The sequence below is a fragment of the Phocoena sinus genome, chromosome 19, assembly GCF_008692025.1.
Source record: "Phocoena sinus isolate mPhoSin1 chromosome 19, mPhoSin1.pri, whole genome shotgun sequence".
Lineage (NCBI taxonomy): Eukaryota > Metazoa > Chordata > Mammalia > Artiodactyla > Phocoenidae > Phocoena > Phocoena sinus.
The window spans coordinates 34,868,696-34,890,539 of record NC_045781.1 but is presented as its reverse complement, the minus strand read 5'-3'; positions in this window follow the sequence as shown (position 1 = coordinate 34,890,539).

The following is a 21,844-nucleotide window of genomic DNA, read 5'->3' as shown; positions in this document are numbered from 1 at the left end:
ACATTTATCAAGATTTAACAACTCAGTTATGTGTATTGTGTGGCTGTTAAGGTCTCAATAAATCTGCTTTTTCAAATCAATGTGAATTTAATTAAAATGCAAAAAACACACAAAAAAACAAAAAAGAAAAACCTTATCTGGTTTGCTTCAAATCCTTATTTTATACAATTAATAGGATGCTATTAAGAGCTGATTTAGTGACTATAGGGCAGGAGAATTTAGTGTCCACTAAAGCAGCCAGTGAGTACCAGAAGAGTGGGAGGAGGGGAGGCTGGGAGGGAGAACCAGCAAGACGTCTGCTGAGGCCACTGTCAGACAGCAGTGGGGGTGAAGCTAAAACATCACAAGGTTTTGACAGACTTTAAATTCCAATTAGTTAGGACACAACAACCCAATACATACAGGTCATGTGAAAAGTAGATCACACTGACTTCATTCACATCCTTGCTTTATTACTGTCCCAGTAACCACAGAGACTGTATTGGGTTGAACAGCTCCCCTCCTCCCCCAAATTTCTGTTTACCTACAACCTGGACCTTATTTGGAAATAGGGTCTTTGTAGATGTGATCAAGTTAAAATGAATTCATACTGGATTAGGGTGGGCCTAATCCAATGACTGCTGTCCTTGTAAGAAGAGGGAAATTTGGACATGAATACACAGAGAAGAGGGCCATGTAAAGATGGAGGCAGACTGGAGTGATGTATCTACAAGCCAAGGGACTCCAAGGGATTGCTAGAAGCCAACAGAAGCTGGGAAGAAGCAAGGACAGAGTCTCCCCTAGAGCTCTCAAAGAGAGAATGATCCTGCCAGATCTATCACCTGGAAGACCTTTGCCATCGACCCTTTGTCTCTGTTGAGTATTTAGTTTTAGAAGCCAGTTCCTCTTCTGCCTATTCCATAAAGCATTCCCTATAGATTCATCCAGAATGGATCTCCCCCTATGAACTCTCGATTCAAAATTTCTTCTTTTAAAAGATAAATTCTTATCAATGTAATTTAGTCATGATCTCACGGTCTATTTTGAAATTAGATCGTAAAGGCTGATTTGGGGACTTCACGAATTCATTCAACAAAATTGTATGAGGTATCTATTGTATGTCAGATACTGTGTTAGTTATAGAAGATTACCACTATAAATAAAATAATCACTAAATGGTCTTACAGCTTTTATGCTTACATTATTCAGACTACTCACAGTTATATGCACATAGGAGGTACTACATGATTATTTTTGCTCTAGCACTCAATTCTTTCTACTTCTGCATGGGCAGAGAGGCATAACACAAAGAGTCAACGGATCCAGTGAAAACCAGGCTCTGCCAGATCGCACTTTGTGACTGACAGCATGATTCTTTTTTTTTTTTTTTTTTTTTTGCAGTATGCGGGCCTCTCGCTGCTGTGGCCTCTCCCGTTGCGGAGCACAGGCTCCGGATGCGCAGGCTCAGTGACCATGGCTCACGGGCCCAGGCGCTCCATGGCATGTGGGATCTTCCTGGACCGGGGCACGAACCTGTGTCCCCTGCTTCGGCAGGCGGACTCTCAACCACTGCGCCACCAGGGAAGCCCGACAGCATGATTCTTAACATTTCTGATTCTCATATTCCTGATTTCTAAAGTGGAGATCATTTGGGATTGGCAAATGCAAACTATTGTATACGGAATGGATAGACAACAAGGACCTACAGTATAGCACAGGATATTCAATATTCTATAATAAACCATAATGGAAATGAAAAAGAAAGTAAGTGGAAATCACAAAATCCACTTTGTGGGGTTGATGCGAGGATTTACTGATTAACAACTGTAATGCAATTCAACAAATATTAGTTGCCCTTCCAGGCTCCCAGGAGCAGTCAATCCTCAGTCTTTGAATGGCGTTTTCCTGCCGACTTCCACCTGCTCCTTGAGCAGCCAAAAAAAAAAAAAAAAACAAAGGATCCTGGGAAACCAATAATTCCTTCTGACCCTGTTTCAGCAACAGAATTCTTTCCTATAAGAGCATCCTAGAAAGCTGGTATCAGATACTGATTTAAAAAAAATAAGATAAGCAGGTGAAAGGAAAGAATGATCTTTTGAGCAAAGGCAGCTGCAATCATTAGACTGGGTCACAAAAAAGCATTTAACTTCCAGTTGTTCTTAAGTGTACTGATTCCCCACACACTGGAGCCCCTATAGCTGGCCCGATGGGCAGCTGACCTCCAGTGCCCTGCTAGAGCAGCCTCTTCTGCAATTTAGTAACTGTCAATTTCTCACATTTTGCTCAAAGTATGAGTTTTGGGAATGGAGAATGAACACCGAAAAGCTCTCCAACTTTTCCTTTTTAATAACCTTGTGTTGCCTCTGCAGATTGAGCTCCAGTGCACAGGAATTAATGAAAGAGGAACAAGTGGCATAATAAATAATCCGGAGGGTCAAATCGGGTGAGAATACCTGGCATCATGTCTAATTAGCCTTCACAATGGAAGGAAACTGCAGTCATTACACCCATGCCCTCTTCCACAAATATACATTCAATTTATGGGTCTCCCCAAGGCCCTGCTTTACCTCTTTGTAGTTCACATACTAGTTTTCTAGTTTCTGGTATCCATATCTTTATTAGGTCATTTCTCTTCTTGTCTCTGCCTAACTGCCATTGTAATTCTGTTTCTGATCACTTGGAAACCCTGGGGTTTCCAACTGTTTCCAATATTTTGTTGAATTGTTCATTCTTTTAGTCATTAAGTTCTGACTTAGTGCTGACTATATTCCAGGCACTGAGCTTTGTGTCAGAGACAGAGAGATCAAAGTTCTTACCCTAAGGAGCCACCAATCCAGTGGGAAAAGATTAAAGAAATCACTTTGGAAAATAGCATAAAAGTTCCATAGTAAAAATCATATTTATAGAGTTTTTCATCCTCTGTCATCAGGCATCTACTTTTCTTTCCATGGGGGTCCTCTGAAGCAGGAGGTTAGTATACCATTTTATAGATATGGCACCCAAGGCTCAGTGATGTTAAATAATACAGGTAGAGTGCTACAATTAAGGCTGCGGACTGAAAGTCATATTAACTCTGAGTAAATTTAAATCCTTCTGTTCCTTTCATAATCCATAAGATGTTGACCAATTAATGCTCATTTATTTTCAGAGAGGAGTTAATTTTTCTCAGTTATGATGAAAGGCACAGAATTTGTGATCAATTTCTAAGATCTCAATTTCCCTCTTGACATGTTTTCTCTTTTCAGTTCCATCTTCACTCTCATCCCTCTCTCATCTATGAGTATCTCTGTGTATGGTCCATGGGCCAAGAATGGCCATTTGTGCATTGGGTGGTTTGCAATGCCAAGCAGGAGTCATCGTGCATAGCCTTTTAGACGTGGTCCCTGCTCTTCTCTCTGGAACTGAGATGACAGGGCATCTTTAACTCACTAAAAATATAAATGGAGGGGGGTGTGATGGGTGGAATTGTGTCCCCCTAAAAGATATATTGAAATCCTAACCACTGGTACCTGTGAATGTGATTTTATTTTGGAAAAAGGGTCTTTGGACATTCATTCAATTTAAGATGAGGTTATCTGGGTCCAAATTTGGGCAGAAATCCAATATGACTGGTGTTCTCACAAGAAGAACAAAAGGCCATATGGACACAGAGACACACAGGGAGAAGGTCATGTGATGACAGAGGCAGAGAATGGCATGATGCAGCTGCAGGCTGAGGAATGTCAAAGGTCAATGGCCACCACCAGAAGCTGGGAAGAGGCTCAATAGGATTTGACCCAGAGGCTCAGAGGGAACATGACACTATTGACACCTCCAGTTCAGACATGTCACCTCTGGAACTGTGACAGAATGAATTTCCATCTTTTTTCAGCCAGCCAGTGTGTGATACTTTGTTATCACAGACACCTAGGGAACTAATACTGAAGGTCTCAAAAATTTCTGAAGAAAACACTCACTTGGACATAGGTCCCAGTATGGTGACCCCTTCTGACAATCGCCCTATTTGCTGTGTTTCCTTGAACCTTTTTCTGCTGTACAAAATTTGCCAAGAAGTGCTCTTAGTATATAATCATAAAATGTTTGAGCTGAAACAAACACACTGGTCTTTGTCATGACTATTTTGTTTTAGCTACGAAGGAATTTTTGTCCTGAGGAAAGCAGTAACTGCTCAAGGGTCAAGGATCAGGATAGGAAAAGATTCCATTTCTTCCTTTTCTCATGCCTGTGCTCCTGCCTTCATTAGACTGTTACTCTGGCTCTTTTAATCCCTCAAGTTTTTAAAATAGAAATCTGTGGGCAAAATCCAAACATAGCAGTATACTGTCTCATTCTCCAAATGCATAAAATGATTCTTGGGTGTAATAGTTATAATTCAAGGAAGGATAAATTTGGCGTTTTTTCCTTTAAATTAAAACACTTTTGTACAGAAGAGATTTTTCTAATGTTTAGAAGTGGTGAAACATTTATACAAAAACAGCAACAAAAAGAAACTTTATATAGTCACTAAAGCTATTAATAAATTCATAAAGCTATAATTCTGGATACAATTAATATTCTTTTGTGTGTGTGTGTGTGTGTGTGTGTGTGTGTGTGTGTGTGTGTTTCCAGCATTATGATTTAATTAAGGGAGCATAATCATTGTAGAGAATATATTGATGATTGTAAACATGACTCCTCATTACAGCCTACAAATTTTTGAAACACCAAAGCACAAGGATGTCAATTATAAATCCAAACTACAGGTACAAAAACAAGTACATGTATTTTCCATGCTGCAAAACTGAGTACACACCGTACTGTCACAGGGAAGGGGTTTACCAATGAAGACCTGACAATAAAGTCCTCAAGATTGATATGCCAAAATAAAATATAAAATAGGAGTTTATAAAAACAAGTTTGACAATAGCAGAGAGGACCCTTTTCATCTCTGAGCAAAAATGCATTTCATTATACATACTCTCTCCTAAAATGAATAAACTGGTCACTTGAGCATGTTCTGTTTATTTCCTCTATTATACTGCAACATTCTCCATGTCTTAGGAAAAACAAAATATTGTGCGGGAACTGTGTAAGCATGCGTGTGTATGGAACAGCACAACAAGTAATATTCTTAATGTTTGTGTTAATGACTTGTATAAAAATGTACTGCAATCGCATTTGAAATGGTAATTGATGTGTACAATTCAGAAGATAAGAAATGAGTGCTTCAAACATGTATGGAAAACCTTATAAAAAATAAATAAATGCAAACTAAATAACATGATACTCATTTTTTCTATCAGATCATTGCTTAAAACAATAATATAAAAGTCTAGCAAGTATAGAGCAAAGCAAATAATTTTATACACCATGATCAAGATTGTACATTAGAAAATAATTTGTCATTATGAATGAAGAACACTAAAAAGTGCACATATTTTGACCCTGTAATTCTAGTTCTAGAAATCTATGTCCAGGGAAAAAGCTTAAATATTGTAATTCCTTGACCCTAAAATGTTTAAGTGATTAAGTATAAATAAATGTTCATCAACCGAGGGATTTTTAAGTATACTATATGATGGGATACTATGTGGCCATGAAAAAAATTCACAAAATAGAATGCTTAAGTTATGACAACAAGTGTAAGAGGAAAGGTAAATATAAAAATATAATAACTAAACTATGCATACTTAAAGCCATCACAAAAAGATACAAAGAGTAAACTTTCCCAACTACACTGCTGTAAATTTGGTATCATCCGCCTTCCCAGACCATCACTCTGCATACATGCTCAAAGAATATACATACATATATATGAACTGAAAAAAGAAATGTTGTAACCCAGTTTCTTTTCCTCTCTCCATTCCAAAAATGTATTCTGTTGTTAAAAAACAGAAGGTACCAAGCAGTGACAAAATAGAGAACTAGGCCTGTACAGAAGAAGAGAGATCTAAGCTAGCCAGAAGGGTCGGAACATGAAAAAGGCATCTGTATGGGGTGACACCTATTGAGGGTGTTGATGCATAAGAATGCAACTCTTTGAAGTTTAAACCCTTCTCTCTCCCCTCACTGCTCACCCTCTCTTGACTTCGGTAAACTGTTCTTCTCTCATTTCAACCAGAAGTTTTCAGCTGGAACTCCCATATTTTCATAAGATCTTGACCTCCCTCACTGACAGTTAATCTAGCAGTTAATAAACCACTGATCTAAATGGGTCAATTCGAGTACTTTCTGGAGTTTTAAAAATAGAACTGTAAAAGAGAGTCACCATTTCTAGTGACAGAAGCTTAAGACTGTGACGTTCTGCATGTTTGGCAACTGCTTCTCAACACACTGCAGGGGAGAAGCCAGTGTTCAGTGAGAGAGGACGATGCCAGCAGACAGTGGGACACAGAGACTCCCAGCTAGAGAGAGGTCTGGCAGGATTCTCATCTCTGGATAAAGCAGTACTTCTGCCCTTTATATGGTTTGGTTATTGAATCTCAACTCAGTCAGAAACTCTAGAACCTTTTTGATGAGAACCTCTGTTTCCTTAAACTAACTTGATTTAAGTTTCTTTACAACATAACGACAGAGATAGGTTCCACGAAGAAGCAGAACACTTGCAAAAGATAACATTGTGTCCTGGTAAGGGCAGAATATACATATTGGCTGCAGAGCAAGATATGATAAGAGACAAAACTAGAGAGATGGGTCAGGACCAGATGTTAAAGAACTTTGCTTACCATTCTTAAAAATGAGAAATGTAGCCTGTGACCAACATGGAAATTCCTAGAGACTCTCAGCTGAGGACTGACATGATGAATTTGTAGCTTTAGAAGCACCACTCCAGTGGAAGTGTGGAGAAAATATCAGTGCATGGCAAAACCAAATGCAATGGTGCAATCTGGAATATATTTCGATAGTTACTGTGAAAGACAATGAAGGCTAGAAGTAGTGAAGTACCATGAAAAATGTAGAAGAGGCAACTGAAAATATTAAGCAACTTTGGCAGGTCAGGAATATATATTCCCAGTGCATTGTAATATCTTAAAAGAACAATCCAGGGAAACATCATTTCCCTTCAGTTGAATTTTTATTCCCATGCTTTAGAAGCTTTGCATTTCGACACAGAACACAGATTCCTCTCCTCTTATAGACTCACAGTAAGTCTGCACAAAGCATGTTGAGATTGATACATCTGAAATAAAAAATCAATTTTATTGGGCTTATAATCAAGGAGGAATGTTACCTTTTATGCATAGGAAAATTATGGAAACTAAAAAAGAGGTTAAATATGGCTTTAAAGCAAATTAAAAATTAATTTTTTTCTCTTGTTTAATTAACAAGAGAAATGAAATTCCTTTTGTGGCCCAACTTCCTCCACCTGCAGATAGCTCTAAATAACATTGCCGAAGGAATCACGTTTGTTTCTGATTTAAAGGGACTTATTCTAGCAAAGTAATCACTAAACCTCCAGTAGCACCTATCTCCAACAACTTCCTAGCTTTTCCAAGTGAGTAGGAGGGGCAGCATCAGCCATTGTGCCCTGGCTCTTGCCTGGCAAATTCAGAGAATTGCATGACCTTTGTTCTTGGAGAGGAAATTGCAGTTTTTAAAAGCACATCTCCGGAAAGAGCTTGCTACTCACAGCGCAATCATACTTGCCAGGTCACTGCTGTCATCCATCTCCAATAGCATTGATTTCTTGGAAGAAATGACAACAACCAAGTAAAATGGTTGAGAAGATATTTTGCCATAATGTAATGTACCCAGCTGCAAACACAATCTCTATTTCTTGTTATTAGTAATTTCCTTCCTGCCACTTTCCGTGGATGTACTTAAGACTATAAGTGCCACAGAGTGATATTTATTTGGATTTCCTATTTTCTCAGATATTTTTCAAAGAAACAAGAAGAGTTTGTATCTTAAATATTCATTAAAGACTAAAGAACAACAACAAACTTTTGCTTGCTTCCCGATTTTCTCTTCACTAAGTACTGGTGTCTCAGGAAAAAGGCAACTGGATTTAGGAATCTACTGATGTGCATTTGAATAGTGATTGTGAGCAGCACGATCTGGGATAACATTTTTGTGCCTCAGTTTTCTCATCCGTAACAGTATCATGATAACTGTGCCCAGATCATAACATTGTTGTGGGGATGGAATATGAGGTGCTAAGGGAAAACTAGAAGCATTTTTCCTGAATACTGGGTTTGAAAATGGTTACCTGGTATGGTATTCATATTTTCTGTTACCAACTGCAGAATTGGCACACAGTGGACTCTCATTACATCTTTGATAAAAGCCAGAGCGGGGAGTTTGGGTTTCATCCAGTAGGCAATGAAAAGCCATTTTACCTCCTAAGCATAGATATTTATGCCAAAATGACCATGATTATATTCAACTATAGTAGCTAAACCTGTCAACTGGAGGCACAGGGGCTGTCAACAAGGGGCTGTAGCAATAATCCAGGTGAACAGAGTTGAAAGACTTGGTTACAGTGATACAATTAGATATCAAAGGAAGGACACATTTAAGAGATCATTTGATAGAATTTGATAATTACTTCATAGAATCAAAGGAACTTCAAAATTAACTTCCGTATATCATTATGCCCGCAGCAACTCCCTTGGTGGCCAGTCCGTGGCACCAGGAACTCAAATACATGCTAAATTGTGCAAGTGTGCAACAGATGTTTGGCTGGGTAAGTGTTTCAGTCGGAAAATTTTCTGAACGATTCCTTTCCAGTATAAGAGGATTTCAGCAAGATGCCATTTCTACCTGCATTTGCTACTTTTCTTGGAAGGGAACTTTATAAAACCAAGAAAAAGATCTGCCTTCAGATCAGGTGATCATTTATTATCCAAGCTTTAATCAAATTAGTTTTTTGTTGTTGTTGTTGTTGTTGTTTTTAAGACTGGAAATTTGATGTCAATCACAATAGATCTCAGCCAAGGAAGGAGGGGAAGAGAAGTCATACCATATAAGAAGCAACTCAGAGAGGATTTCCTGGAGATAAATATTTGTAATGTAATTATAGATCTGTCATCAACATCACTATAGTTTACTGTCAATCACCACACTGATGATAGGATCTTATCTTCCAAGGTATAACTTTCCTTCACTGCAATTATCTCCAGGATGAATCTTCATGCTCAAAGCCCCCCAACTTAGAATTATTTTGAAATAAGATTTAAAAATTGATATTCCCATGCCAGTGCCCAGTGAAGGGGATCATCCAAAGGTCTCTGAATCTATTCCTCATGTGACTGAGGGTTAGTTGTAAATTGTCAGAAACAGATGCTGGCATTTTTACCACGTTATGTCTTTACCTGACATAACTTGCCTGAATACCCAATTTGGGATAGAGGTGGGGAATTTCAGTTAAAAGGTCCCACACGAGCCAAACTTTTAAAAGTTAACTTAAATGAATTTTTAAAGTAAACATGCTGGATACTGGATTTAAACCTCAAGTCCTTTCAATTTCTCAACCCAATCTCTCTTTTTCATTCTTTATTGCTGCTACTCATTATCTATCACCTGGGCTACTTAGCAGTTTCCTAAATTATTTTTCTGCCCATAATATTTATCCATCCATTTACTACTCTTTCTTTTTTTTTGTGGGGGAGGGACTAGAATTCAAAAATTTATTGTGTCGTTCATTTGTGTAACAATTAGTCCTCACAGATTTGATGAGCAGATTCTTAACCACCTTATCTATTCTCCAGATAATGGTGAATTGAGGAGGAGACAAAGGGGCCTTTTAGAGTAAGAGCTAAGGAGATGGCTTTATTCCCAAGGACTTTGCAGAAACCTAGAAAAGACTTGCTCAGACCTTTGAAACTGCACAAAGCAGACAGACCACTAGTGAGGACTGGCTAGTCTGTTCTTAGCCCTACTACGAAGCACATTAGCCCAAACCAAGAATTATAGAGAATATGTTATGAAATTTTGCTGACCTCCTATCTACCTTCAACATCATCCTTTTCATTTAGCTAACACTATTACGTTCCAGGAATTGTTCTAAGACATTTATATACATTATCTTATTGAATGCTCAAACTATTCCTAGGAGTTGATACTATTATTATTTCTATTTTATGCATGACTAAACTAAAGCCAAGTTTGACTCCATAGCCTATCTTTTTTCCCCCTAATTTTATTACATTGTCTAAGGCAACAAATTAGTAAATTGTCCCAGGAAGAGTCATTAATTCTGAGAGTACTTATTACACAAAACCAAAAATCAAGTTTGTCTTCAACTCACTTTCATGATATTTTAATCAATCATATACTTGCTTAGAGTTGGGAGGATGGAAAACTATTATTATATAAAAAAGAATCTTCCAATTTAAACTCTATAGCCTTTCCTCCAGTCAACATTCCCAAGCAAAATCATGAGCAAACAACATCTCATTTGAGTAATTTGTGAAATCTTTAACAGATTCATATAATGAATATAATTTTCTTTAAAAATAACTTAATTTGAAATTGACCTCAATGCATTTAGTCTTGCAGACATAGTGAATTTGGTTTGACATATGTTATGTTATTCCCAGGAAATGGTTCATATTTTCTATACTCTATCCGTGAGAACAAGAAGATAGAAAAACTAAAGGGTACATGGGAGGAAAGGATAAGTGGGACAGAAAGTTAGACATGGGTGTAGACTGGAATTCAAAATCCTGTTACCCTAATATTAGTAAAATCACTATTCTTCTTGAATAGAATAATGCATTACCATAATGCTCATGAAAACATAATAAATGGCTCCAGAGTAACTTGTAAAAGCACATCTACAAAAGTAATGCACTCTGTAATGATGACAGATCTCATCGCCATCAGTCATGTGGCGTGTTCATGAAGGACATCCAAGTTTTAATTAGCTTATGCTAAACGGCTTTAGAATCAATTTAAGCTAAACGTGACACTTCGTAGAATTGTTTGGATGGCCGCTAGGAATAATAACTCATAGAGCAGAATCACCGAGAGAGTACTGTTCATGAAAGGACACTGATTCTGATAGGAATCAGGAAACGATCTGAAAATGGGACAAGGCAAAAAGGACAAATCATTTGCAAATACTGTACAGGGGTAACAATTTGTTGTTCCTTCATTGTAGGAAATTACAGGCATCAACTTCCCGTACGAAAGAAAATAATTACCACTCTAAATAATCACACAGACACACCCGTTCATTGTATTCATAATAAATGTGACTGTATACAGACCTACTGCATATGAGCTCTGTAAGAACAAGGACTGTATTATATTCATGCTTATATTCATCATGATGCTTTGGACAATAATATGCTTCCTGATGAAGATATCACATGCGAAAAAGTCTTAGCATGCAGACAGCGTAAAATTCAAACTGTCGTTCCACCACTAGTTACTAGAAATACGGCTTTGGACAAGTTATTTCACTTCCCGGTCTTAATTTGTAAAAATGTCATAGTTGTTGGGAACAAAAAAGAAGAAAGTGAATGGAACAATATCTGCTTTAATCAGTTCTATATAAATTAAGACAGTAGATGGAAAATAATTATGCTTAAAGATCAAAAGTATATACATGTGAGTATGCTTAGTGTCCTGAATCAGCCTGACTAGCCTCCAGTTTTCACTATGTACGAATTGTGTAAACAGAACAACTTAATTTCTCTAAAGCCTACTTTTCCCCATCTGTAAAATGAGCATACTAACACTAGCTATCTAATTTTGTATGTGTGTGTGAAGTGATTGATGTATATGCCATCTTCATCCTAAATAACTCGAATTTTTTGAAACTCTATAGTAACTGTTGAGTTCAAGAAGCGTTTTAAAAGCACCTGTGAGAGAGTTCATGGGTGAGGAAATAAACCTCTTAAATTCAGGAGATGCTTAATAAATAGATGCCAGGGGAAAAAGATGAAAAGATTTTGTGGTTGCCTTGTAGAAGCTCAGAGTTTACTGGGAGATCTGGTATGTAATAGTACAATAATTTAAAAAAATATTCATGACCAAATTGCTATGGTTGACAGAGGACTTTTGAGGGGGATGTAATTAAAGACTAGGTATTTTCAAGGCAGGGAATAGAGTTCAGAAGCATTCAGAGGAGAACATGTATTACAAGGAGACAGCATCGTGAATGTGAGCAGTTTGGGAAATACTGGTGTTCTGGTGAGCTTGGAAAAGTGGGTTTGACTAGATAGGTGTATGTGAGTTGTACTGGGGCTGAGAATTAGGTTGGAGCAGGCTTTAAGGGGTATCTGTGTGCCGATGAGTGCACGTGTTAAAAACACTTAACATGAGATCTAGCCTCCTATATTTGTGTGTTGAGTATAATATTGTAGGCACCATGTTGTTGAGAAGGCATCTAGAACTTATTCATCTTGCATAACTGAAAGCTTATACCCCTGGCACAACACCTCCTCATTCCTCCCCCACCTCCCAGCCCCTGGCAACCACCATTCTCCTCTCTGCTTCTATGAATTTGACTATTTCAGATAATCTCATGTAAGTGGAATCATATAGTATATGTCCTTCTGTGACTAGCTTAGTTCAGTTAGCATAAAGTCCTCAAGATTCACCCATATGCATAAGGCAAGATTTCCCTTTTTTTTAGGGCTGAATAATATTTGGTTGTATGTGAATACCATATTTTCTTTATCCATTCATCAGCTGAAGGGCATTAGGTCATTTCCAATTCTTGGCTATTGTGAATAGAATGTAAAATGGCAAAAGCACTATCGAAGGCAGTATGAAGGTTTCTCAAAAAAATTAAAAATAAAAGATTTTGTTAAGGAGCTTTTATGCTGTTATGTTCTCTGTGGCTTTCTCTTCATCTGTTGAGTGAGAGCAAGAGAAAAGTAGAGAGTGGACGACGGAGACAGCGATAACAAAGAGACGGGGTGATGAGGAGGGAGAAACAGAGTGACTGGATGAATAATACCTAATTTATATTTGGATCCTCACTGAACTAAGCACATCAGGTGTCTGAGTTCAAGTTGCTGCTGAACTTCTTATTAGCCGTGGGAATGCAGACAGGTCTCACAGTCTCTGTGCTTTTGTTTACCAACCCCTAGTGAGGATATAACAATTGTACTATGTGCTCTTTGGATGATCACATGAGATCAACCCAGTACATTACTTCTGCGGTGCAATTTACCGTTTACAGGGCCTTTTGTCATATGCTATTAGTATTCTGCACCTGCTTGGGTATATTTTGTAATGGCAGAGACCAGCCAAAATATCTATCAAAGGGTTTCCTTTTTTCCTGCATGAGGAGTTAAAATATGACCACTGAGATTACCTGCGGAGACAAATCAAAACGAATATTTACTTAGGCTAGTAATGATCAATGTCTTCTGAGTAATATGGAAATTGAGTTCAACACAAGAAATAAAGCTGAGGCTCTGAAACTAAACAAAACAGTATCACCTAATGTACTCCCCCACATAACTGCTTGTCTTCTGCTGCAACTTGCACAATACAGGGATCATTTATGAGCACTTACACATTTTACTGTTGACTGCGTGACTGTACAACAAGTCGGGGAAAAGGAAGCCCCAGTAATAAGAATTCATCAAACATCCACAATTGCTCCTTTTTTACAAAAAAGCCTCCAAGGAGAGCCTTAACACCAAATCCATTTATGAGCTGTCAGAAACTGTCAAAGACAAAGCCTGGCAACTGGAATTGGGGCTGAGTTCAGCTCTTACCTCAGCTGCAGGGGTCTTAAGCAAATTGCTTCATAAAATCTCAAGAGGAAAGAGCAGGACAAGGAGAGTGTTATCACCCACATTCCCATAGAGGAGTTAAAGAACTCCTGGAAAAGGTCATCGGTCTCACACTGTGAAGCAACGAGCTCTTAGAGATAAAAGACAGACTGGGTAGATTTGCTTCAAACCTCCCTTTGGGGAGCATGATCCTTAATGAAGCCCCAAAACCAAAGGCTCCGGAAGATTTTGAAGATGGACTGAAATCAGATAGGTAATGGCCCCAGAGCACAGTTGTTTACTGTTTTTTTTCTTCTACTTATTCACAGGGAACCAGTATGGTATTATTGAGTATTACTGTTAAAATTACTGGATAAAGATATCAGTGTGTCTCCTGCCACTGACCTATTAAATTGTATGTGCTCGGAAAGGCTGCCCAAAATTCAGTCCTGAGCCACTTCAGTTTAGAAAGTTTCAAGGCACAGGAAGAACAATGGAGGCTTCACTTTTGCTGATTCTTTCATATGAAAAAATTCTTTCATAAGTTGGACACCAGTGAATAAGTTACTCATCCTGCTAAAATATGTTATATATCATAGAGCTTTGTTAACACCACCAGGAAGGTGAAATACAAAAGGACGTAAGAAGGGGTGCTTTTTCTTTATTATGTTTTCATTTATCTTGTGCCCGGTGCCCTATAAGTAAATGAACTCATTAATATCAGGCATTATGCTTATTATTTTTTTAAATGTGTGTTCATTGAAAAAACATTTTGGTTGTCAGTAAATTCTTAACAATAAAACTAATTTTAATTTTTGCTTTTTTTTGAATATTATATTTAATAACAATCAAGGTTAACAGACAAAATTCACAAAATAATGATTTTTGAGTCATAAGGCAGCAAACAGTGAAGGATTGCAATCTGTGAAAGAGAGAAAAAAATGAGATATGCTTTAAGATTACCTGGGTTCGATGCCTGGGAAGAGTTTCCAGCTATAGTGCAGTAAGAGGAAACTCAAAACCCAGAATATTCTCTGAGCTGTGGACATGCAGCTGAGAGACTGGGGAGACCAAGACAGATGGAATATACACAAAGCAGAGTATTGGAGGGAAGAGATCTGCAAAGACAGAGAATCCTGAAGATCTGCAAAGGGTTCAAGAATTTAGCAGGATCTCATAGAACATGTGTGCAAGGATTTTACTCAAATACAAGGAAGAGTATTTGAAAGGATTAGAAGAAACTTATATGGTACACACACAGAGTCAGAAATAGTGCCTGCTACAAAATTAGGAAAACTTTGTAATTCACTGGGTATTGGTAGAAAGGTCATGCCTCAGTAGTGGGGATTCTTCTAGTCTCTCTTAGCAAGCAGAACAAGAAAATGAATATGTACACACTAACCCAGATGTATACACATAACCATAAATATTTCTGTATTTAACCACTGTAATCTGTAGTAAGCTAACAATGAGTATATGGAGTTTCCAATGTTAATTCATTACCACATAAGTCATTCTAGTCTCCTCCCCTTGATTGCCTGCAACCTCCCCCTCCAACAGTGGGAAACCTGGCTGGCACCATAAAACATCTAATTTCCTTGTTAAATTCTGTTATATATGTAGCATTTCAGAATTGTTAACTGTATCCTCATAGGTAAATTTTTATCACCTGGAATACAATGCTTCTATACTTTTAACCGGAGTCTATATATTTGAAGTACTTTTTTTATAGACAACATATATTTTGAACATTTAAAAAAATCTATTCTAACAATCTTTGACTTTTAGTTCAAGGATTTAGACCCTTCACATTTAAAGTGATTATCAGTATAGTCAAATTAATATCTACCATGTTTATAACTAGCATTTACTAATTGCATTTCTTCTTTGTTTATTTTCTCCTCTTTTTCTTCCTTTTCTGCTTTGAGAATTGCATGATTCTATTTTATCTCCTCTCTTAGCACATCAATTACATTTCTTTTTTCCCCAAACTTTTTGTTGTTTCATTAGAGTTACCATATACATTTTTAACTAATCTAAGTCCAACTGCAAATAACACCATACTGTTTCAAATGAAATGCAGGTACCTTATAACAGAGCATTTCCACCATTCTGCCTGATAGTTCCCTGTGATTTGCTAAGACTCATTTAACTTACCCATATTCTGCAATTACCCAAAACATTGTTATTCTTATATCTTTAAGCAATCATATTTTAGATCTGTTAAGGAGAGAAGAAAATGAATATTTTATTTTATATTCATTTATTTCTTCTCTAACATTCTCCCTTTATTTATGTAGGTCCAAGTTTCTGACCTGTATAATTTTCTATTGCCTGAAAAACTTTTAACATTTATTGCAGGTAAATTCTGCTGGCAATGAACTAGTGAATATAGTTTTTCTGGATATAGAATTCCATGTTGGTGTTTTTCCAAACTTTAAATATGTTATTCTACTCTCTTTGTTTGCACAATGTCTGTAATTCTTGCCCTTGTTCCTCTATAAATAAGGAGTTACACTCACTCACACATCCCTGATTTCTTTCAAGATTTTCTCTTTTGTTGTCTGCAGTTTGAATATGATCTATCTAGGTGTATATATATGTATGTGTATATATATATGGCATTTATCCTGCTATTTCTAAACTTTCTAAACTTTTTTTTTCAGTTGAGTTTGAAAAGCTCTTATTGATCTATCTCCAAGCACACTGATTCTTTCCTAGGTAATGTTAAGTCTACTGATAAACCAATTGAAAGTGTTGTTTATTTCTTTTAGTGCTTTTGGCTTTTAACATTTCCTTTTGATTCTTTCTTTTTATTTTTATCTCTCTTATATTTTCCACCTGTTCTTGAATATTGCCTACTTTTGCCATTATAACACTTAATGTATTAATTATAGTTATTTTTAAATTCTCTACCTGATTATTCTAACGTTACATCATATCAGAGTCTAGTTCTGAGGCTTGCTTGCTGCAAATATAAGTGGCAGAGGCTTACAAGACTTCTTTCTTGTCTTTTGGCCTCCTTTCTGTGTGTGTCTGTGTGTGTGTGTGTGTGTGTGTGTGTGTGTGTGTGTGTGAGAGAGAGAGAGAGAGAGAGAGAGAGAGACAGACAGAGACAGAGAGAACCACACATATTGTATTAGGAAGTGGGAACTGAAGTAAATAGGCCTTTAATGTGAGGATTTATGTATTTATGTTAATATGGCTATAAGTTGGGCTGTCTGCTATAGATATAAGTGACAGATGCTTCAAATCTCTTATGTGCTTATTTTTATCCCTATTCTTGATTGTGGACTTCCTTAAGTTCTCCTCCTAGGGAGATTCTGTGTCTTGCAGCTCTATCACCCCATTATTGTACTGAAGCCAGGCTGGTGTGCTGGTAAAGAGTGGGGATCAGTAGCATTCTGTAAGCCTCCAATTAAGTCTCAGTTCTTTAATGTGCCTGTGTCTCAGGGTATGACCTTCACAATGCTTCTACAGTGTTACAGGTTTTGGTTTGTTTGTTTTCCTTGCTCCCTACTCCCTTCCCTGGCCACAGTGTCTCCAACATAGCTTCTTGAAGCCCTGACACTTGACTGGTTTCCCCTGTTTGATGAGACAGGAAAGCCAGAGGGGTCTGCACTGGGAGGAAATACACTTCCCCAGCTGAGATACTACTCTGGCAAAGTCTTTCAGCTGGAGAGTCAGCCGTTGTTGTGGAGAAAGATCTGAGCATATTTTACAAGGATTACTCTTCCCATCATGGTGCCAGCACCATAAGGGATTCTTTCCTGGTTCTTCACTGTGAGAATCTGGGGCAGTTCCTGGAGATAAAATCCACAGAAGTGCGTTAAGTTGTTCTAAAACTGTGGTCCCCAGGAGGTTCTCACTATCACGCTAGTCCACATTCAGCCTCCAGCAATTGTTTAAAATTACCATTTAAATCATCTTACCATTTTATAGTTCCAGCAACTTCTGATCTAGGTAAGCAGATACCAGTTGCTATATCTCTCTGAATATTCTATCCCTCCATATTTCAGGGTAGCAGTTTGCCCTGTGATGGGTCCAGTAAAAGTCACTGGATTTCAGTTTGTCCAGGTTTTCTTGTTTATAAGGATGGGAGTGAAGATATCTATTCTTTATATGTTGGAGCTGAAAATGAAGTCTCCCTTTTTTCTTAAGATTCTTATTCTTGGTATAAAGTTCTACATTGACAGATTTTTCTTTCTTTCATTCCCACACCTTTATAAACATACTCTGATAAAAACATTGATCTAAAAATTTTGATTGCTTATTTCCCAAATCAATAACCACCCTGTGGAATGAAGAAGAGAGGACAAGGAAATGTTTCTTCACCATTTACGACTAATTTATATGCCTTTTGAGTCACCAATTTCTGTACTCCATATAGAGACATGTAATGAACTGGATGTCTGACATAACATTTTCAGAGGCATAAGAAAAACAAGAAAAAAAAACATTGTGCTGGAGCAAAATTTTCAAAAGTGTCAAGAGATTGTAGGAGACGTGGCAAAAAAGAGAGAAACCAAAGAGAAATGGTTTCTCTGCCAACTGACAGGAGGTGGCTCTGGATGTCTAAGAGTTCCCAGGTAATTGGTGTGGAATAGTAGACTAGAGGAGAATTCACATCCAAATCCCCTAATATCACAGTGCCTTACATGGGATTGCTTTGTATATTCCTTAGACACCAGGGAGGTTTTTGAGTCACTGAATGTTTTCTTTTGCTCTTGTTTTGTTTGGTGTTATTTTTAATAGACTCTTTAACCACTTAATTACTTTATTAATAATATGTTACAGGGGTTAGGGAATATACTCTGAGCCATATGGAAAGAGCTTATAACTGTCAATATGTCTTTTGGCAAAAAGTAGGGAATGCTGTGATTGTGGTGCTTGCTTTGTGTACATTCAGAATTACTAGAACAACTTTTACTTCTTTTGTACTAGGAGACAGTACAAAATCCATGGTTTATTTCATATTTTTAATGACTTTTTTTTCTGGTCAGTGGTACATCAGATAGTCATAAATCAAGCAAAGTTACATGTTAACACTCCCAATTACATCTCAAGAAAAAAAATTAAAAGAATGTACATCGAAGTGGGTGTGAATGTATGTGAGTGTGCTTCAGATGATAACGCATGTTAAGACAGCTCTGAAAGGTTTCTAAATGTGTTGCATTGCATAGTAATAAGAATAGTTATAGCTATATTGATTTTTTAAGAAAAATGACAAAATTAATAAAGCGCATGACCAAGAAATTAAGACATGAGTTAACTTAACACCCCACTCCCCAATTTCACATGTGACAAAACTGTACTAAACTTTTAAAATTTTGGCCCTGTCTGCTTCATCTGTGTATATCAATACACAGGAAAAATACTCGATAAGAATTAATTCAGCGAACTGCAGTCCTGATCACACATAAGACTGTGAAGCCTTTCACTTGAATTTGGCAGTCTGGCTTATAAGTCTCTTCCTGCCACTGTACCAAATTTACATAATATCTGACTCCCTGCTTCACTTCCTGTTTCCTGTCTCTCATTAATGGACTGTTAGTAATGATGCCCCTTAGAGCTTCTTTAATTAAGAAATGGAGGACCTCATCCAAGGCTACAAAACAGGAAAATGATAGAATGCCTAGACATTCAGGGGAAGGTAAATGATGGATGCCTTTGTTGGTTTATATATTAATTCAGGTAAATCATGGAACTTCTAGTTGGCTTAGGGAACCCCCAAATGCATCCTCTTTCCACCTGATAATATGATCTCCCTGCTTTTGAGCACATTTTTAGATTATTCAGTGTTTGTTGCTACTGATATTTCATAATATTTAAAAGTATACTCCTCACTTAAATTTCTACTTCTATTTTTCAATTAAATCCATGTATTAAAAAAATTTTAAACTAATCATTGGGGCTTTGCTGGTGGTGCAGTGGTTAGGAATCTGCCTGCCAAAGCAGGGGTCATGGGTTCGGGCCCTGGACCGGGAAGATCCCACATGCCGTGGAGCAACTAAGCCTGTGCACCACAACTACTGACCCGTGCACCTAGAGCCCATGCTCTGCAACAAGAGAAGCCACTGAAATGAGAAGACCAGGCACAGAGATGAAGAGTAGCCCCCACTCACGGCAACTAGAGAAAGCCCGCGCGTAGCAACAAAGACCCAACACAGCCAAAAATAAATAAATAAATAAATAAAATAAATTTTAAAAATAATCCTTAAGTTAGAAATTTGGAGCTTTCAGATGAAATTAAGTCTATTTGGAAATTTGCAGAAGAAACATTATAATTTGCCCATTAAATTATAAATCAAATGGTGATTTCATTTAGAAATACAAATCCTGTTAATATTTCTGGAATGTAGCAAGTTCATAAAATTAAGTTTAGGATACACTGTAAAAATGTGTTGCCAATTTTTTTTTTTTTTAGTCAGGCTCTTACAACTCAATTAGGAAGATTAACTATACAAAAGGATTTATTAGACAATGACCACATTCTTACCAATCCCAGATGACTTTCTCAAAATATCAATAAGCTATTTAAGAAAATACCCTGAACTCTTTTATTATCTATGTCAAAAACATTTCAGGTCAATTTCATTCCAGATTTTCCAAATGAGTAAGTGGAAAAAGAAAATATAGAATCTGATATTAGACATAACATATATTGAGTCTTAGCTTTTCCATTTAAATTCAAGGGGGGAAAAGACCTATACTCTTTAACCTCAGGACTCTAAGTCTAAAAAACAGAAATATAATAGTTTCTGTCACAAAAGGTAGTTGCAGTCATGAAATGTAATAATGTATGCCAAACTCTTTTTCTATTGCCTTGCACAGAGTGGCCATCTCATATACTGATTTAACCATTTGAACACTAATTCATTCTTTACTACTGGGGATACAGTAGTAAAGAAATCAGTTAAAAATCCTGCTCTCAAAGAGGTTCCATTCTAGAGGAGAGACGAGTGATAAATAATATAAATACGTAAAAGGTATATTGTGTTAGATAGTGATAAGAATGTAGAAGAAAACACAAAGCAAGGAAGGGCAACATGAAATTCGAGGGTAGGGCCAGATAAAATACAAGATGACAATTAAATCTGAGTTTCCAATAGACAACACTTTTTCTTTAAGTGTAAGTATGTTTTATGCAATATTTCCTATGCAATGTTAGGGCATACTTATACCAAAACATTATTCATTGTTCACCTGAAATTAAAAATAAACTGTGCATTCAATTCTTTTCTAAATCTGGAAACCCTAGAAGTAATAGAAATTTTAAATGAAACTGCAAGAGAAGGTGACTTTTGAGTGAATCCCTGAAAGAAATGAGGGAGCCAGGTAAGCATATCAGGGGAAGAACATTCTGAAAAAAGGGAAGAGCAAGTGCCCAAACCCTGAGCTTGGAGTATGCTGGGTTGGAACATGGTGGCCAATATGGCTAGAGCTGGAAGAATAACTCTAGGAGGAGAAAAGGTCACAGATAACAGGGTATATGAAGCAACAAGGCTTTGTAGGCCAGAGAAAGCATTTTGTCTTTTATTCTGAGTGAGATGGAAAGCCACTGAAGGGCTTTGCACAGAGAACTGGCACAATATTTCTCATGGTTTAATGGGATTACTTTGGCTGCTACGTTCAGAGTGTACTACAGGAAAACAAACAAATCAGATGGGAGGTTCTTATAATAGTTCAAGCAGGAGATGGTGATGGCTTCAGCTGGAATGGTGGCAGTTGGGGTAATGACAAGTGGTCAAAATCTGGATATATTTTGAAGGCAGATGTGACAGCATTTGTAGTATGCTGAATATTGAAACTGAGACAGAGACAGCGGTACAGAATGACCCCAAGATTTTTGATGAGAGCAACTCATCTTAATTTCATCCAATTTTTGTTATACTTGGTGGAAGCCCAATGTTATGCATTATTTGATAAATAAAAACTATAATGGCTTTATATGTTTGTGTATTTTCATACGAGAAAGGATTTTGTTTTTTCATGAGGAAGTAAACAAGAAAAGAAAGTTGGTTTGGGAAGAATGGAATGATGGGGAAAGCATTTTTAAGTCTTTGCCACAAAACCTGTTGCAGAGCAAGAGAGACCACTTTTCAGTACATATACAAACTCAGTACTGTAGTCAATAATATGAGAGAAATAGAGTTAAAAGCAAGTGCTGCTGCTGAATCTCTCCTTTTACTTCAATTTCAGCTTAC